The 18345-nt window shown below is 37.4% G+C and overlaps 1 pseudogene; it reads right to left on the bottom strand.

The window, feature by feature from the left end:
• Positions 1-5566: 5566 nt before the first annotated feature.
• The window catches only part of Srsf10-ps1 (serine and arginine rich splicing factor 10, pseudogene 1), a 56107-nt pseudogene continuing 43328 nt past the window's right edge, over positions 5567-18345 (bottom strand).

Here is an 18345-nt window from a genome sequence, read left to right as displayed (position 1 = left end):
CATTTCCCATGTTCCTTTTCCCAGTTTAATGTCCATAAGCCCCCTATTCCATACCACCTCCCCTTTCTTCTATGAAGGTGTACCCACTCCCCAACAACCCACTTCCTGCAATGCCATTCCCCTATACTGGGAGTGTTCCAGCCATGGACAGAACAGGGCTTTGCCTCTCATGGTGCCCCAACAAGGCCATCCTATGCTACATATGTAGCTGGAGCCCTGGGTCAGTCCATGTATAGTCTCTGGGTAGTGGTTTAGTCCCTGGAAGCTCTGGTTGGTTGGCATTGTTGTTCTTATGGTTTCGCAAGCACCTTCAACTCTTTCGATCCTTTCTCTAATTCCTCCAATGGGGTTCCCATTCTCAGTTCAGTGGTTTGCTGCTAGTGTTCGCCTATGTATTTGCTGTATACTGCTTTTAAAATTCTTTCTTTATTTTGTGCATTTGGTGTTTTGACTATTATGGGACAGGAGGGGTTTCTTTTCTTGTCCAATCTATTTGGCATTCTATAGGTCTCTTGTATGTTTATGGGCATCACTTTCTTTAGGGAAGTTTTCTTCTACAATGTTGTTGAAGATACTTACTGGCCCTTTAAGTAGGGAGTCTTCAATCTCTTCTATACCTATTATCCTTAGGTTTGATGTTTTCACTGTGTCCTCGATTTCCTGGATGTTTGGGGCTAGGAGCTTTTTTCCATTTTCCATTATCTTTAACAGTTGTTTAGATGTTTTCTATGGTATCTTCTGCCCCTGAGATTCTCTCTTATATCCCTTGTATTCTATTGGTAAGGCTTGCATCTATGACCTCTGATCTCTTCCCTAGGTTTTCTATCTCCAGGGTTGGGTCCCTCTCTGTTTTTTTTTTATTGTTTCTATTTCCACTTTTAAATCCTGGATGGTTTTGTCCATTTCCTTCACCGGTTTGATTGTGTTTTTCTGTAATTCTTTAAGGGATTTTTGTGTTTCCTCTTTAAGGGATTCCATTTACTTGTGTTGCCTTGTATTTCTTTAATGGACTTATTTATGTCCTTCTTAAAGTACTCTATTATCATCATAAAATGTGATTTTTAAGTCCAAATCTTGCTTTTCTGGTGTGTTTGGATATACAGTATTTGCTTTGGTAGGAGAACTGGGCTCTGACGATGACCAGTAGTCTTAGTTTCTTTTGCTTAGGTTCCTGTGCTTGCCTCTCACCATCAGGTTGTCTCTGGTGTTGGCTTGTCTTGCTGACTCTGAAACTGGCTTGGCCCTCCTGTTGGTCTATATGTCAGCACTCCTGTAGACCTGTTTTCTTTCTGCTGGATCTGGGAACAGAGAACTCTGCTCTTAGGTGTGTAGTCGCTCCTGGTAACTGGCTTTCAACTCTTGGTGGAGGTAGAAACCTGAAGGGTCCTGCCCCTGACTGCTCCTAGGTCCCTGTGCCCAGGGGGCACAGATGACACTAGGTGATTTCCTCTTTGGTCAGGAATGTAGGCAGAAAGTTTTTGTCAACTCTGGGTTTTCAGGAATATCCTCACTTCTGAGGGTCAAGCTCTCTCCCCCAAGGGATTTGGGTATAGGGAGCTGTGTGACGGGTTCAGTTCAGTTAAGGGTGCAGCCAGAAAACAACAGGTTCCTGTCACTGACTGCTCCTATTTTCCTGTATCCAAAGGTACTTTGCAGTTTCCTCTTGGTTGTAAATGTGGGCAGCAGTGGGCCACAGTGGGCAGAAGTGGGCAGAAGTGGTATTCTGTCTTGAAATCTCAGGATTGTCCACACTTCTGGGTGTTCAGCTCTTTCCCCCATGGGATTTGGGTACAATTACTACTACTTTTGAATAAGTCTTAAATGGTTTATCATTTTAAAAAATGAAATAACTATGCCATGTTTCTATGGTTTAGAAACTCAAATTTTTACATGTTGCTTCCCAAATCTTATAAATTCAGTTGTAGCTAAAGCCTCTTAGTTAATTTGCAGAACATTATACTGTTCAGAAAAAAATCAGGAGACACTGACAGTAAATGTGTCTTAAACAACTCTATCACACCCTAAAAACATTTTCTTCTGAGAAGCTCAACTTAGAACGTAGAGCCTTAGCGTATGAGAAAACTGGTAGTGCATTCATTTCCTTTCCATTCTCACACTTGAAGACTAGAAGTGAATCTACTCCATGCAAAGTTTGAATAAAACAAGACTTTTGGGGGATGTATCTGCCTCTGAACCATGAATGTCTGAATTTTCATCTATTCTCATTTTTTTGCTCTAATTGAAAAAGTAACTCATAGCTTCTATGATAAGAGGGAGATCAAGCTCTTACATTTTTAGAATTGTAAAAATCAGATTTAAATTATAAATTAATACAAAACATGTAGTTTTAAGTTCTATAACTTGTTTTCTGGGCTATAATCGCTCCCAATAATAAAGTAATTTAATGTATAATTAAGATTTAACTATAAGCTATTATATATATATATATATATGGAGAGAGAGAGAGAGAGAGAGAGAGAGAGAGAGAGAGAGAGAGAGAGGGAGGAAAGTGGTTATGATAGTAGTAGGGAGAATAACAATATGTATCATCTCACAGCTGTATTTTGGAACAGTGGCAGTCACAATGTACTTAAGTAACAAAAACTTTTCATACAATATAATTTTATTAAAATTTTGTTTGTGTTAATGCTGGTTCTCCTTTTATTGTGTACAGATGCTAATAACTCAGTAATTTCTTGGTACTGGGCCAAGTTCTCTGTAGAATGTTGTATATTATATGACTTTATAATTAAAAATGCCATTGCATTTTACTAATGACCACAATTTTAATGATTCATGTAACTCTCTGCTTGAGAAAGTCATTAATATATGAGTTCCAGTTGTCTCATCTGTATAAGGGATATAGGTGGTATTTTATGTTTTTAAAGGACCAGAAAATTTTTTTTAAAAAAATCCTATTTGCTACATTTTCAGTTTGTGTAAAATTTACGAATAATGGCAAATTTACTCTAATTCTTCTCCAAAGCAAATAAACATCCATAGGAGAACTTTTCAATGGAGAAAGTAACCTCTAATATCAATAAATTACAATTCAAGAAACGAAACTAAATTTTTATAGTTTTCATATTTTATTTTTTATTTTCTTTCTACTACTTGAAAAACTGTAGACTTTTATTAATCTGTTTTAAAAGAGGTTTTCATACTCCATAGTCTATTTGAAGAAATGAAGTAACCTTTTTTTTCTGAACAATGAGTTTATTTTCAGTTAATATGACATTGCATGATTTTTTCTAATATTTATAATGGTCATTGTGCGATGGCCGTTTTCACTCCTTCCTGTGTTTGTGTGTGTGTGTGTGTGTGTGTGTGTGTGTGTGTGAGAGAGAGAGAGAGAGAGAGAGAGAAAGGGGGAGAGAGAGAGAGACAGACAGACAGAGACAGAGACAGAGAGAGAGACAGATGAGAGAGAGAGAGAGATGTAAAGTCTTAATCTTTGATGGGCCATAGAATTAGAAAGGGTAGAAGAATCCTATAAAGTCTGAGTGAATCTTTTATTTTGCTTATCGTTGAATATGTTTCCCTTAATTTTCTATATTTTGCAGAGAGGTGGAACACAGAGAAAACCGTCTTAAGTCACAAGCTTTCCATGGGCATTCAGTGGTTTTGATATGACAATTACTCCTTTCCTCTTTCCTTGGAGGTTGGATGCTGTACAATAAATAAAAGGCTCACAGTCATGAGTTTTTCTACAAGATAACTCTTACCTGGATATGCTGGCTCAAGCTTTTAATCTAAACACTGGGGAGGCAGAGGCAGATGGATCTCTGTAAGGTTTTTTCCTTCATTTTGCTTTTATTATAGCATCTTCGCTTAATTTACAGCAAGCAGAAAATAAGCTGGGTCTTGTTTTGATCCAAACGTTGATGTTTTAAAGGTTGTACACAATATTTGTTAAAAATAACATATAAAAATACCTTTTTAGAAGCTTCTATAAGAAAGAAAATACAAAGTTTAACCCCACAACTTTCCTCTTTGCTAGAACTGCAAACTACTGCAACAGTTTTAAATAGACTTTGTTGTTTAAACTATACATCCAGGAAAATCTAAAAAAATTAAAGAAACGTGCATATAAATGATTGCATAGCAGAACAAGAACATTAACTATAAACAGTAAAGAAACAAAAGTTAGAAATACTATTAAATATACAAAGGTTCTAGAATTAACCCTCCAAACACATTCCACAAACAGTTCTTAAAACCATCTTTTATAGTCTACAAGCAAGGACTAGATTTCTAAAAACAAAATTGAAAGGAAAAGTAAGGTGATCCTCTAAGAGGATTGTCCCCCACAATATCTTCACTCACATCTGTAAGCAAGGAGTCTAAGATCTTAGAGACACTAGCTTTGTATTCTGAAATGATACCGGACATTTCAAGTCACTTTATTGCCTCCAAAACAATCTTGAAGAGAAGACTAGAAACTATAAATATTTGAGGTAAGTTATTTTTTAGCCATGTCCTACATTACCAAAAACTAAGTGATGTGGTTTTTGTGTAAAACTTAACTTTTCCCAAAAATTCACGGCACCACAAAATCACCTATGAGTGTCAACTTAACTTGTCTCACATTAATAAACTGAGATGTAAAGAGCAAGCCTCTCCTATGAAGCAGGTGGATTTTGATACAAATGCACATGTCAAGTGCTGTGAGCATCAAAATTCAGTTTGTTTTACACTATGCATATAAACAAATGAAATGTATTTTCCAACAGTTTACTTGTTTCTAACAGAAAAAACAAAAACAAAACCCCTACATAACAATGATCAACAGTAGTTAAATTTTAGAGAAACTATGCCAAGAACTGTCTTTTCCCCTGAAAATGATCTAAGTTCTAAGTTCATTGACACACTCAAAACTAAAGGAGGAGGTTCTTTTCCCTTATCTTGAATATTCCAAATCTTGGAAACCAGCAGGGATTGAGGTTGGGGGGGGGGCAGTGAAGGCTCCATGTTTCAGTGACAAGGTCAGTCTCCCTGAAAAACGCTCTTTAACCCAGTTGGCATCAATCCCCAGACAGTGGAGTTAACAAAAGAACTATTCCACATTGCATCATAAATAATCATCATAGGCTTAGACATCTTGACAAGACATAAAGGTCCACCCTGAACCTAAATGTGTCTGAGCAGTCAGTGTTGTAATGTGGCTACCACTTCACTTCTGTATCATTCTATCTTATTAGCAAGCTACAGTTCTAGGTTAACAGTTCTACCAATATGGATATGAAAATTTATTTTTAATAAGATAATGTTGCAAATTATGGTCAACCAACGTCTTTTCACCAAATACTTCAAGCATAAAAAATGAGAATCTTTATACAAAAATATACAGAGATACCACAAATTGGTAGCTGCCCATAACATTAGACAAACTGGACTCTTAAGAGTGGCTTCTCAACAGCATATCATTTGCCCAGTACAGGCAAAAGTAACAAGTTAAGTTTGTTTGCTTTTAAACACATCATTGCAACATTGTATTCCTGATAATTTAAGTATACCAAACTATGAGTAAATGAATGCCTAGAAGTATCATGATTTAGACCTTTATCTAGATTTTTGACCTAGACCTAAACTGTGATCTTGACTGAGATTTGGATCTAGGTGGTTCTTTTTTCCTTGATTCCTTTTCATATCTTGAGCCAGACTTATAATGTGTTTTGAAATCTGTTTTAGAGATGCCTCTAGTTTTGGTGTGAGATGCAGACCTAGAACGTGATTTAGCCTTCATTTCTTTCTTGGGCTGGGACTTGGACTGTGATCTTGAACTGGATTTAGATCTTGAAAAAGATCAATTTCAGTGTTTGAATCTATCATTGTCGCAATGGCTTCGGCTACACCATGGTCTTCCAGTCGGTCTATTTCTAGGACTGTAAGCTCTCCTATAGTTATAATCAAAGGAGCAACTCCTTGATCTCCTCCTTTCATAACTTTGGCTTCGAGAACGTCTATTCGGTCATAATCGTCATATCGTGAAGAGCTGTATACATTCCTCCCTTCCTTGGCTTTCATTTGATTTGGTGTCTTCTGATCCCCCTGTGCGAACTGTATTTCAGTTTGATGCCCACAAATCCATTTTCTGTCCAAATTATGTAAAGCATCTTCAACGTCACAAACATCCTCAATTGAACATATGCAAATCCTCTTGGACGTCAAGTCTAGAAATCAAGTGGAACATAAACATCTATTATTGGACCATAATGACCAAATTCCAGATGTAAATCTTCAGACCTGGTGTCCTCTGCCAGGTTTCTGACGAACAGAGATGAGGGGTGGGGGTGGGGGTGGAGGTGGGGGGCACAGGTATCTGGGCATGATGGCAGCAGGACTCTGGGCCGGCGGCACTAACGGGCAAACTGTCCACAGCTCTGGCAGTGGCTCACATCCACTCACACATCCGCACAGACCCAGAGGGCTCTGCTACCGAAACTGGATCTCTAAGTTTAAGGACAGCCTGGAATACAGAGTAAGTTTCAGGACAATCAGGGCTGTCTAGTGAGGTCAGAAAACAACAAACAAAACCAAAAAAGCAAAACAAAACAAAACAAAAAACAAACAAACAAACAAACAAACAAAAAACCACCCCAACATATAACAAAGACACATGCTCCACTATGTTCATAACAGCCTTATTTATAATAGCCAGAAGCTGGAAAGAACCCAGATGCCCTTCAACAGAGGAATGGATACAGAAAATGTGGTACATCTACACAATGGAATATTACTCATCTATCAAAAACAATGACTTTATGAAATTCATAGGCAAATGGATGGAACTGGAAAATATCATCCTGAGTGAGGTAACCCAATCACAGAAAAACACACATGGTATGCACTCATTGATAAGTGGCTATTAGCCCAAATGCTTGAATTACCCTAGATGCACAGAACACATGAAACTCAAGAAGGATGACCAAAATGCGAATGCTTCACTCCTTCTTTAAAAGGGGAACAAGATACTCTTGGGAGGGAATAGGGAGGCAAAGTTCAGAACAGAGGCAGAAGGAACACCCATTCAGAGCCTGCCCCACATGTGTCCCATACATATACAGCCACCAAACTAGATAAGATGGATGAAGCAAAGAAGTGCAGACTGACAGGAACCAGATGTAGATCTCTCCTGAGAGACACAGCCAGAATACTGCAAATACAGAGGCGAATGCCAGCAGCAAACCACTGAACTGAGAATAGGACCCCGGTTGAAGGAATCAGAGAAAGAACTGGAAGAGCTTGAAGGGGCTTGAGACCCCATATGAACAACAATGCCAAGCAACCAGAGCTTCCAGGGACTAAGCCACTACCCAAAGACTATATATACATGGACTGACCCTGGACTCTAACTGCATAGGTAGCAATGAATAGCCTAGTAAGGGCACCAGTGGAAGGGGAAGCCCTTGGTTCTGCCAAGACTGAACCTCCAGCCAAGGTGATTGCTGGGGGGAGGGTGGTAATGGGGGGAGGATGGGGAGGGGAACACCCACAGAGAAGGGAAGGGGGAGGGTTTAGGGATATGTTGGCCTGGAAACTGGGAAGGGGAATAACAATTGAAATGTAAATAAGAAATACTCAAGTTAATAAAGATGAAAAAATATAAAAAACCCAAAAAACAAAGAACAAACAAAAACAAAAACAAAACCAGATACTCTTTTTTAAAATTTTTTATTAGATATATTTCTTTACTTACATTTCAAACGTTATTCCCTTTCCCAGTTTCCTGTCCATAAACCCCTATTCCCTCCCCTCCCCCTTCCCCATACGGGTATTCCCCCTATACATCCCCCTTATTGCCCCCATTACCCTGCATTGGGGGTCCAACCTTGGCAGGATCAAGGGCTTCCCCTTCCACTGGTGCCCCAACGAGGCTATTCCCTGCTACCTATGCAGTTGGAGCCCAGGATCAGTCCATGTATAGTCTTTGGGTAGTGGCTTAGTCCCTGGAAGCTCTGGTTGGTTGGCATTGTTGCTTTTATGGGCAGATGCTCTTGCAATGCAAATTTTCAAACCCCAAAAAAGTGCCCATTCTACTTCAAGCACAATACTATTTCCTTCTGTGTGACAGGGTGTCATATACCCTACGCTGGGTATATGACCTTTTTTTCTGAACAATGAGTTTATTTTCAGTTTATATGACACTGCATGATTTTTTTCTAATATTTATAATGGTCATTGCATGATGGCCATTTTCACTCCTTTCTGTGTGTGTGTGTGTGTGTGTGTGTGTGTGTGTGTGTGTGTGTGTTACAAACTTGTTACTTACTGAAGGTTTTTGTAAATTTCTTATGCTCTTGCTACTACCACCCAAGCGCAGGCATTACAGGTATGCGGCAACATGAAGATTTATGCAGTACTTATGGTCAAAACCTAGGGCTTCAAATTGCTAGGCAAACAATGTACCAACTGAACTAACAGGCCTAGCCCCAACAATATCAGTTTATTTGTTTGTTTGTTTGTTTGTTTTTCTCAGATACAGGGATTCACTATCAGCTCTGGATGTCTTGGAACTCCTTATATAAGACAAAACTGACCTCAAACTCACAGAGTTCTGTCTGCTTCTCAAGAACCAATGTTAAAGACGCATACCACTACAATTGGCATAACAATAGTATCTTTGATTGTCTGAGAGTTTAACGTCAGTATACCATTCCTTTTTATCACATCCACTCCTTCATGTTCTGCTCTCCATGTTTTCTCCTATTTCCCACTTTGCCTTTTCAATTTCCTGAATTCTTTAACTCACTGAGTTCATATAGTGTTGCCAGTCTCCTTGTGGATGGATGTAAAATCATCATCCACCCACTGGAACATGGAAAACACACCAGAGGCCACATTCTTGAAGAAAACCAACTCTCACTCTAGCATCAGCCACCAGTGGTCCTCAGCTAAGTCTTCTGTGAAACAGTATATCCTGGGCATAACAGACCCATTGCAGATAAGGGCTCACAAAAGCTGTGGCTGTACCCACAAAATCAAGCCAACCAAAATGTCAATATGAATGAAAGAGGGGCCCATGAAGTCCCACCCTTAACTGAATAACAAAACCATTTTAAAATGTTTTCTTCTGGCTTAAGGATTAAACTTGGGGTTGGGGATTTAGCTCAGTGGTAAAGCACTTGCCTAGCAAACAAACGCAAGGCCCTGGGTTCAGTCCCCAGCTCAGAAAAAAAGAAAAAGAAAAAAAAAAGGATTAAGTAAACTTGATGCTCTTGTGCAGGAGAGTTCAGGAGTTCACATCCCAGATCTGAGATGGGGCAGGGGGCTCAAACATCTTGTAACTCCAGTCTCAGAGCATCAAACACCCTCTTCCTCTTCCAACTTCTGTTGATATAAGTATGTATGTGCACATGCATGGAAACACACACACACACACACACACACACACACACACACACACACACAGGCACACACTTAAAGTGTTTTATCCCTACTACCTATTTTGCTCAAATAAAACTTTAAATCGTTCACTGAAGTTGGTTGCTGTGTCTCTGAAATTATTACTTACTTATTTGCCTTATCTATATTCTTGGTTTTTGAGACACAACCCAGAGTCTTTTATATGCTAGGTAAGTGCTCTACCACTGATTAACATCAGTAGGCTCACATAGCTCTTTAAATTTGAAACAAATCATCCATTCTTTTTCTATATATTTCATAACATTTGTTCCATATAAATTTTAATATTGACTGAACTCATCCTCAAGTGCCTTTACTATATGCCTTTGTAACAATAGTTAAATCGATATATTTGATTAATTTTGAAGTTCTTTTATTAATTTTTCTCTGTGATTCTAAATTGTTATGGTGGACCATTACAAAGTAATTACTCTTTTAATGTATTTGTTCCATACCTTATACCTATTTTGCACCTGTAATCAAACAGCAAAGTATAATAGGAAGTACAATACTGAAACTTCCACAAAAGTATAGAAAGCATGAAAAAGTACAAAATAATGAAGAAAATATAAGATGGCTTGGTAATTAGGTACAATATGGCTTGGTAATTCCAGGATGTCCAATATCCAGACAATAAGATTTCAGACATAGAAAATATGGGAAGTTATCTAGGAATTCTTTCAGCATGTTGAATAAAAATAAGCATACATAGTTATTTGTCACAAAATCAGAACCACAACAGACCTCTACAAACCAGACTTTGGTAGCTTTTATTTCTTGTTACAGCATAAAACACATAACACAGGGAACAGAAAATATGGGGCACAGTACCTTTAATGCAGTGAATACATTAAATTTTCATATTTTTTCTGATCTGCAAGTGTCTCTAACAGTTAATGGTTCTAATAGAATTCCTCTAAGACTTACTATTTGCTGCATTGTTTATGTCAAAAATTACAGTCAATTATTTATATATATGCAATTATCCATATAAGTAATTATAAACATATGAAATATAATGATAATAAAATTGTGGGGTAGGGTGGCTCTTAAATGTACTTAATTTAGTGAGAAGTTAAAATAATGTCATAGTAAATTGACTAGCTTCTTTCTGATCTAGATTTAATTAGAGTGTGTATTTTATAATTGAATGATTTTTAATCAGTCTGAAATTTCTGAAAAAAGGTTAGAAAAGGAAGCAAAATAGAAAAGAATGTGACAGGTTGCCAGTTTCAAGCAAATACATCAGTATTTCTACTCTGTAAAAGGGGGGAAGCTTAAGTATAGAAAGGGGAGTTGACAGATAAAACAAAAATGTTAGATAGCTAATCTGATATAATATGGGCAACTGAAAGTTTTCTAGAGGCAAGAAATAAAAAGAACTTACTAATCCATGAAATATTAAATATGTCTCTTCTACATAAACAGGATATTTTTCACATGAGAAATTTATTTGGGGTATCTTCCAACATTTTATAATTGTTAATGTATATTGATTATGCAAAATAATGGGTCACTCTGACATTTCTATGCCTTGTTTTAGGTATCTAAAGTACTCAAAAGGTTTGGTTAAATGTTGTGGTGCGTGTAATACAAATATATGCCAGCAAATTTTACCACTCTTGTTTTTTTATATTCTACATCTGTGACTTTTGTGACTTTAAACCATCAAAAATAATGGAGAAAGCACTGGAAATGCTAACCTTATAATGGAATTACTCTATAGTTTCTGTAAAGAGCCATAATTTTACCATTCTCAGATTTTACGTGCTCTTTTGTTAAAGAATCTTTTAGGGAAGTAATTTTAATACAAATTAAATCTACAACTCTCCTGACAACAATTACAGACCATTAATCAATTGGGATTTTTATTCCTTTTAGTCCTAAATTAGCAATTTTGCTTCTCAAGGCAGGTATGGTAGCATACCCCTGTAATCCTGGCACTTGGAAGGCTGATAGAGGAGAGTAATGAATTCAAGGGACTGTTTCAGCAACAACAGGAAGTAAAATATCCAAAGAGAGGGGAGATAAAAGAAAGGAAAAACATTCCTCAAACCAAATGCTGTAATTTAACATTTTGAAATGAGGCAAATTAGAATGCTATGTACAAGATTTAGTGCAATAGAAAAACAAAACAAAACAAACAAAAAACAAAAGGAAGCAGGCTTCTCACATAAAAAGGACAGATTTTTAAATAAAAAAAAAAATCTTCCTCAAAGAGGAACAAAGTGTAACAGGAGCCAGAGGTGCTGGTGAGTGCGTCTAATCTGAACATTTGGAAGTCCAAAGCAAAAGAAACATCAGTTTAAAGCCAGCCTGTGTTATACAGAGGTTTACAAAGGTCTAGGGGAGCGGAGGGGAGAGGAGAAAAAGGCAGGGGAGGGAAGAGAAAGGAGACAAAATGCCTGGATTATATAGGGAGAAGCCAATGGGGGAAGGGCAGCTCAGACACTGGAAAAGTTCAGGCTTGGGGGCAGGGTATGCAAGGTAGGGAGTGAGGGATGCTGGAAGAACCTGGAAGTAAGGTCTGCTTTGTTATGCAAATTATGTCTCTGGTCTGAAACCCACAATTTTACTAAGCAACTGAATTAATTCCCTAATCCTATAGTTGAAAGGGTAACAAAAACTGATTTCTATTATTCAAAATCAGGAATAAGGAAGGTTTTTACCTAATGATCAGAGAAAGAGTGTTTGAGGTTGTTTAAAAAAACCGAGTAGAAAAACAGAAAATTTCAGAGTTGATTGCTTTTGTGGAACAAGACTTGGTAGAGTAAGAGAGAGGTGAGGGACTATATTTTCAGTTATTTCCAAAAAAAATTTCAAATTTTTTCAGAAACCTCGTCTGAAGTTTAACAAAAAAAAAAAAAAAAAAAAAAAAAAAAAAAAAAAAAAAAGAAGGCTTGAATTTAGAAAGAAAAGGAAAAGACTATAAAAAGTAAGGCCTACCAATTAACCAATTCCAAGAAATATCTTGATGAAGTTGTGATATTTTTCTGGCAAATGTAACATCAGATGGCCTCGGATTTCTCTGAAACACAGCCTAATGTAAAAATGGAGCAAAATCTGTAAAGCTCTCAGGGAAAGAAAACTGTGATAACAGCAAGGTAAGGTGTTTGCCATGCTGAAAAACAACAGTGAGCCATTTGCAGAATGGAACAACTGGGGATGCGGTAAGAATGGGGCTTTTTTGAAAAATAACAACCCCTCCCAAAAAAAGAGCAAATGAAAAAATTCGTCTAATACAAAAAAAACCACAAATAACTTATTTTTAAAATGAGTCCAAGATCTTAAGAGATGTCTCTCAAAATAAATAACAGAGCTAACACCAGAAAGAGTCCCTTCACTGAGGACAGGAAGAGAATACAAAGTTTCACCCCCAACCAAGAAGGTATTTGTAATTGATACCTGCTGGGAAAGGAAAAAAATCATCTTTTTCCAAGGGATTATCACTGGAATATCACCTATATTCCAGAACACACACTCTGATTCTATGTTTTTTGTTTGTTTGTTTTGGGTTTTTTGCTTGTTTATTTTGTTTGTCTCCTGTGTGTGCTTGCTTATCTTTTAAAATCATCTACATACATACTACATACTATATCTATTTAGAAGCTGCTTATACATTTTACCTGCTTCACAATAGGTTCTCTTTATTCTCATTTTACTAGGCTGAATCATGACATATTAGCTTCCTACAATTCATTGCCTAAATCTGGTGTTTGATTGTAAGTTTGTACCCACATAATTCCAAACTCATGGATGTACTATTGTGCCCATGCCCAATATATATAGTATTTGTTGCAATCCAAAACATAAGGAAACTTAATCATACCATTAAAAATATAGAACTTAGTTAATATCAAGATGATATTACAAATTATATGGATCGAGCTTGTGATTAAAGCATGCTGATTAAAAACATAAATATTTGCCTTATTGTCTCTATATAGATATCACAGTGCTTAATTGACAACAACCCCTTCACTAGAGCCAATTTTTAAAAATCCAATAGAATGTGATACCCAGATCATTCTGAATAGCTACTTCATGAAAGCAAAGTAATCCGTAATAAAAAGACAAAGAAAAGGGCTATTTGCTACCACGGTGCTCTTCAATCTCTTCATTGCAATTTCAAAAGTGGGCCTTATGAGTGCTAATTTTAATTTTGTACAATATTCATTATTTTCCAAATTTTAAGTTTGTCTAATTATATAAGACATGTATTGTAAGTCTTTCCTGTAAATGTCATTTCTCTTGTATTTCATTCTTTCAAAGTCAAACTCATTCTTGTTACCATCTGATAGAGTGTCTTCAATACCATCACAGGTTGTGACAAAGTGAATTGTAGAATAATAAGAATGAGAATTTTAGATCTGGCTCTCTGTTATTAAGTATGTGCCTACAAGCAGATCATTGCTGCTAACAAATTTCTGATCAACTGATTTCAAGATCTATAAAACTGAACTGATAGCTTTATTAGCTTCCTTGGTTTTCACAGTTGTGCTAACAAGGGCAATGTATCAGCTCTGGGCTGCATGCAAACAACAGTGTGAGGCTTTTGATTGAATTGGTTTTGTAGAATAATGATCTAGCAGGAGTTGGTAACATTGGTGGCCTTGTTAGGGAGGCTAAGGCTGCCGATAACCTATCACGAACACTTGGCCCACTTTTTCTCTCTAATTTTTATGTAGCTGAAACACAGATAAGCTTCTAACAAGAAGCAGGCTTTCCTTCAGATCTTTTAAAATTTTTGGATACAATAACCTTCTTTATTCAAACAAGCTACCCCAGCAAGAGACAATTCTTGAAGAAGTCACTTTAAAAAAGATTACTTGCCAAAAAATAGACTTGTTAAATACCAAATGTCAAAAACAGACCTCTGCAGTGACTAAGAGGCATTCATTGAAGTAACAGAAAACATTCAAACCCAGTGGAATGTTAATCTAACATAAACGTGCTTATGCTAGCAAACACCAAATCTGAACAAAAAGCATTACATAAAATACAGTAATTTTATATGAATATTAATATACCAGAAAATGCTAGATTTTACATGAGTTGGATTTTTAGAATGTAAGACATGCATATTTTCTGCATACATGTCCAAATTTTACCTGACTTATATGTATCGTAGATCTCAATCTGCTTTCAGAACCAAATTGTTTTTTATGTTTTTTTTCTTTTATCAGATACTTTTTTATTTACATTTCAAATGTTATTCCCTTTCCCAGTTTCACAGACACAAGCCCCCATCCCACTCTCCTCCCCTTCTTCTATAAGGGTGTTCCCCTCCCCACCCATCCTCCCTTCCCATACAATGTCTCACCCCAGACATTCCGCTACACTGGGAGTTTCAACCTTGGCAGGATCAAGGACTTCTCCTTTCATTGGTGCCCAACAAGGCCATCCTCTGCTACATATGCAGCTGGAGCCAGGGGTCAGTCTATGTATAGTCTTTGGGTAATGGTTTAGTCCCTGGGAGCTCTGGTTGGTTGGCATTATTATTCTTACGAGGTTACAAACCCCTTCATCTCTTTCAATCCTTTCTAGCTTCTGGCTATTATAAGTAAAGCTGCTATGAACATAGTGGAGCATGTGTCTTTGTTGTATGTTGAAACATCTTTTGGGTATAGGCCCAGGAGAGGTATAGCTGGGTCCTCAGTAGTGCAATGTCCAATTTTTTAAGAAACCTCCAGACTGATTTACAGAGTGTTTGTACCAGTTTGCAATCCCACCAAAAATTGAGGAGTGTTCCTTTTCTCCACATTCTCACCAGCATCTGTTGTCACCTAAGTTTTTTATCTTACCCATTCTGACAGGTATAAGGTAGAATCTCAGGGGGTTTTTTTGATTTGCATTTCCCTGATGACTAAGGATGTTGAACATTTCTTTAAGTACTTCTCAGCCATTCGATATTTCTCAGCTAAGAATTCTTTGTTTAGCTCTGTACCCCAATTTTGATAGGGTTATTTGGCTCTCTGAAGCCTAACTTCTTGAGTTCTTTGTATATTTTGGATATTAGCCCTCTATCAGATGTAGGATTAGTAAAGATCTTTTCCCAATCTGTTGGTTGCCATTTTGTTCTAATGACAGTGTCCTTTGCCTTACAGAAGCTTTGCAGTTTTATGAGGTCCCATTTGTCTATTCTTGATCTTAGAGCATAAGCCATTGGTGTTTTCTTCAGGAAATTTTCCCTAGTGCCCATATGATCGAGACTCTTCCCCACTTTTTCTTCTATTAGTTTGAGTGTATCTGGTTTGATGTGGAGGTCCTTGATCCACTTAGAATTAAGCTTTGTACAGGGTGATAAGAAGGGATTGATATGCATTCTTCTACATGCTGACAGGAATGAGGTTCCAGTTGAACCAGCACCATTTGTTGAAATTGCTATCTTTCTTCCATTGGATGGTTTTAGCTCATTTGTCAAAGATCAAGTGACCATAGGTGTGTGGGTTCATTTCTGGATCTTCAATTCTATTCCACTGATCGATCTGTCTGTCTCTGTACCAATAGACCAAGACCATACAGCTTTTATCACTATTGCTCTGTAATACTGCTTGAGGTCAGGGATGGTGATTCCCCCAGAATTTCTTTTATTGTTGAGGATAGTTTTCGATATCCTGGGTTTTTTGTTATTCCAAATGAATTTGCAAATTTTTCTTTCTAAGTCTATGAAGAATTGAGTTGGAATTTTGATCAGGATTGCATTGAATCTGTAGATTGCTTTTGGCAAAATGACCGTTTTTACTATATTATTCCTCCCAATCCATGAGCATGGGAGGATCTTCCATCTTCTGAGATCTTCAATTTCTTTCTTCAGATACTTGAAGTTCTTGGCATACAGATCTTTCACTTGCTGGGCTAGAGTCACATTGAGGTAATTTATGTTATTTGGAACTATTGTGAAGGGTGTCCTTTCCCTAATTTCTTTCTTAGCCTGTTTATCCTTTGAGTAAAGGAAGGCTGCTGATTCATTTGAGTTAATTTTATACCCACTTTACTAGGTATAAAATTAGCCTCAAACACATGGGCACAAGGGAAATTTTTCTGAACAGAACACCAATGGTTTATGCTTTAAGATCAAGAATAAACAAATGGGACTTCATAAAATTACAAGGCTTCTATAAGGCAAAGGGCACACTGTCAATAGGACAAAACAGCAACCAACAGATTGGGAAAAGATCTTTACCAATCCTACATCCAATAGAGGGCTAATGTTCAATATATACAAAGAACTCAACAAGTTAGACTCCAGAGAATCAAATAACCCTATTAAAAAATGGGGTGCAGAGCTAAACAAAGAATTCTCAACTGAGGAATAACGAATAGCCAAGAAGCACCTAAGGAAATGCTCAACATCCTTAGTCATCAGGCAAATGCAAATCAAATCAACCCTGAGATTTTTCCTCATACCAGTCAGAATGACTAAGATCAAAAATTCAGGTGACAGCAGATGCTGCAAATATTTGGAGAAAGAAGAACACTCCTCCATTGTTGGTGGGATTGCAAGCTGGTAAAACCAATCTGGAAATCAGTCTGGAAGTTTGTCAGAAAATTGGATATAATGCTACCTGAGAACCCAGCTATACTACTCCTGGTCATATACCCAAAAGAAGCTCAAAGATATAACAAGGACACATTCAACACTATGTTCATAGCATCCTTATTTATAATAGCCATAAGCTGGAAAGAACCTAGATGTCCCTCAACAGAAGAATGGATATAGAAAATGTGGTATATTTTACACAATGGAGTACTACTCAGCTATTAAAAATAGTGACTCCATGAAATTCTTAGGCAGATGGATAGAACTAGAAAATATCCTGAGTGAGGTAACCCAATCACAAAAGAACACACATGATATGTACTCACTGATAAGTAGAAGATAGTCCAAAAACTCTTAATACCCAAGATACAATTTATATACTATATTAAGCTCAAGAAGAAGGAATACCAAAGTGTGGATGCTTCAGTCCTTCATAAAATGGGGAAACAAAATACTCACAGGAGAAAATGCGGAAACAAAGTGTGGAGCAGAGACTGAAGGAAAGGCCATTCAGAGACTGACCCACCTGGGGATCCATCCTAAATACAGTCACCAAACCCATACACTATTGCATATGCCAAGAAGTGCATGCTGACAGGGGCCATAACTATTTCCTGAGAAGCTCTGCCAGAGCCTGACAAATACAGAGGCGGATGATCACAGCCAACCATTGGACTGAGAATGGAGTCCCCAAGGGAGGAGTTAGAGAAAGGACTGAGGTAGCTGAGGTAGTTGCAACTCCATAGGAAGAACAACATCAACCAACCAGACTCTCTCCGAGAGCTCTCAGAGACAAAACCACCAACCAGAGTACACATGGTGGCGTTCGAGGCTCCAGCTGCATATGTAGGAGAGGATGGCATTGTCTGGCATCAATAGGAGAGGCCCTTGGTTCTGTGAAAGCTTGATGCCCCAGTGCAGGGGAATGTCAGGGTGGGGAGGTGGGAGGGAGTAGGTAGGTGGGTGAGTGAGCACCCTCATAGAAGCTGGGGGAGGGGAATGTGATAGGGGGCTTCCAGGGTGGGGGAGACTGGGAAAGGGGATAATGTTTGAAATGTAAATAAAGAATATATCCAGTAAAAAAGATGTTTTTTCCTTAGAGATAATCTTTTCAAAAATATATTCTCTAAGTTACTTCTACAAAATAACTTGGCTTCAAATGAAGCTAAAGGACAAACAGTAAATTTAATGCAAAATATTTGAGAAATATATTGTGTAAAAATAACTATACTTGATATTTGGATAAATCATAGAAGGCAATCAGAAAAGAAGTCTCCTTAGTAGAAAGAAGAAATACAGAATACTGTTAAGTTCAATAAATATCACAGAAACAGCCAAAGAACTGTAAATCCTACTAACCCTTCCCAAATTAAAGGTTAATAATTCAAATATTGAGA

This window comes from Rattus norvegicus, chromosome X (genome assembly GCF_021556685.1).
Source record: "Rattus norvegicus strain SHRSP/BbbUtx chromosome X, alternate assembly SHRSP_T2T, whole genome shotgun sequence".
NCBI classification, from domain to species: domain Eukaryota; kingdom Metazoa; phylum Chordata; class Mammalia; order Rodentia; family Muridae; genus Rattus; species Rattus norvegicus.
The sequence above is the reverse complement of the archived record's forward strand: the minus strand, read 5'-3'. Positions and strand labels throughout refer to the sequence as shown.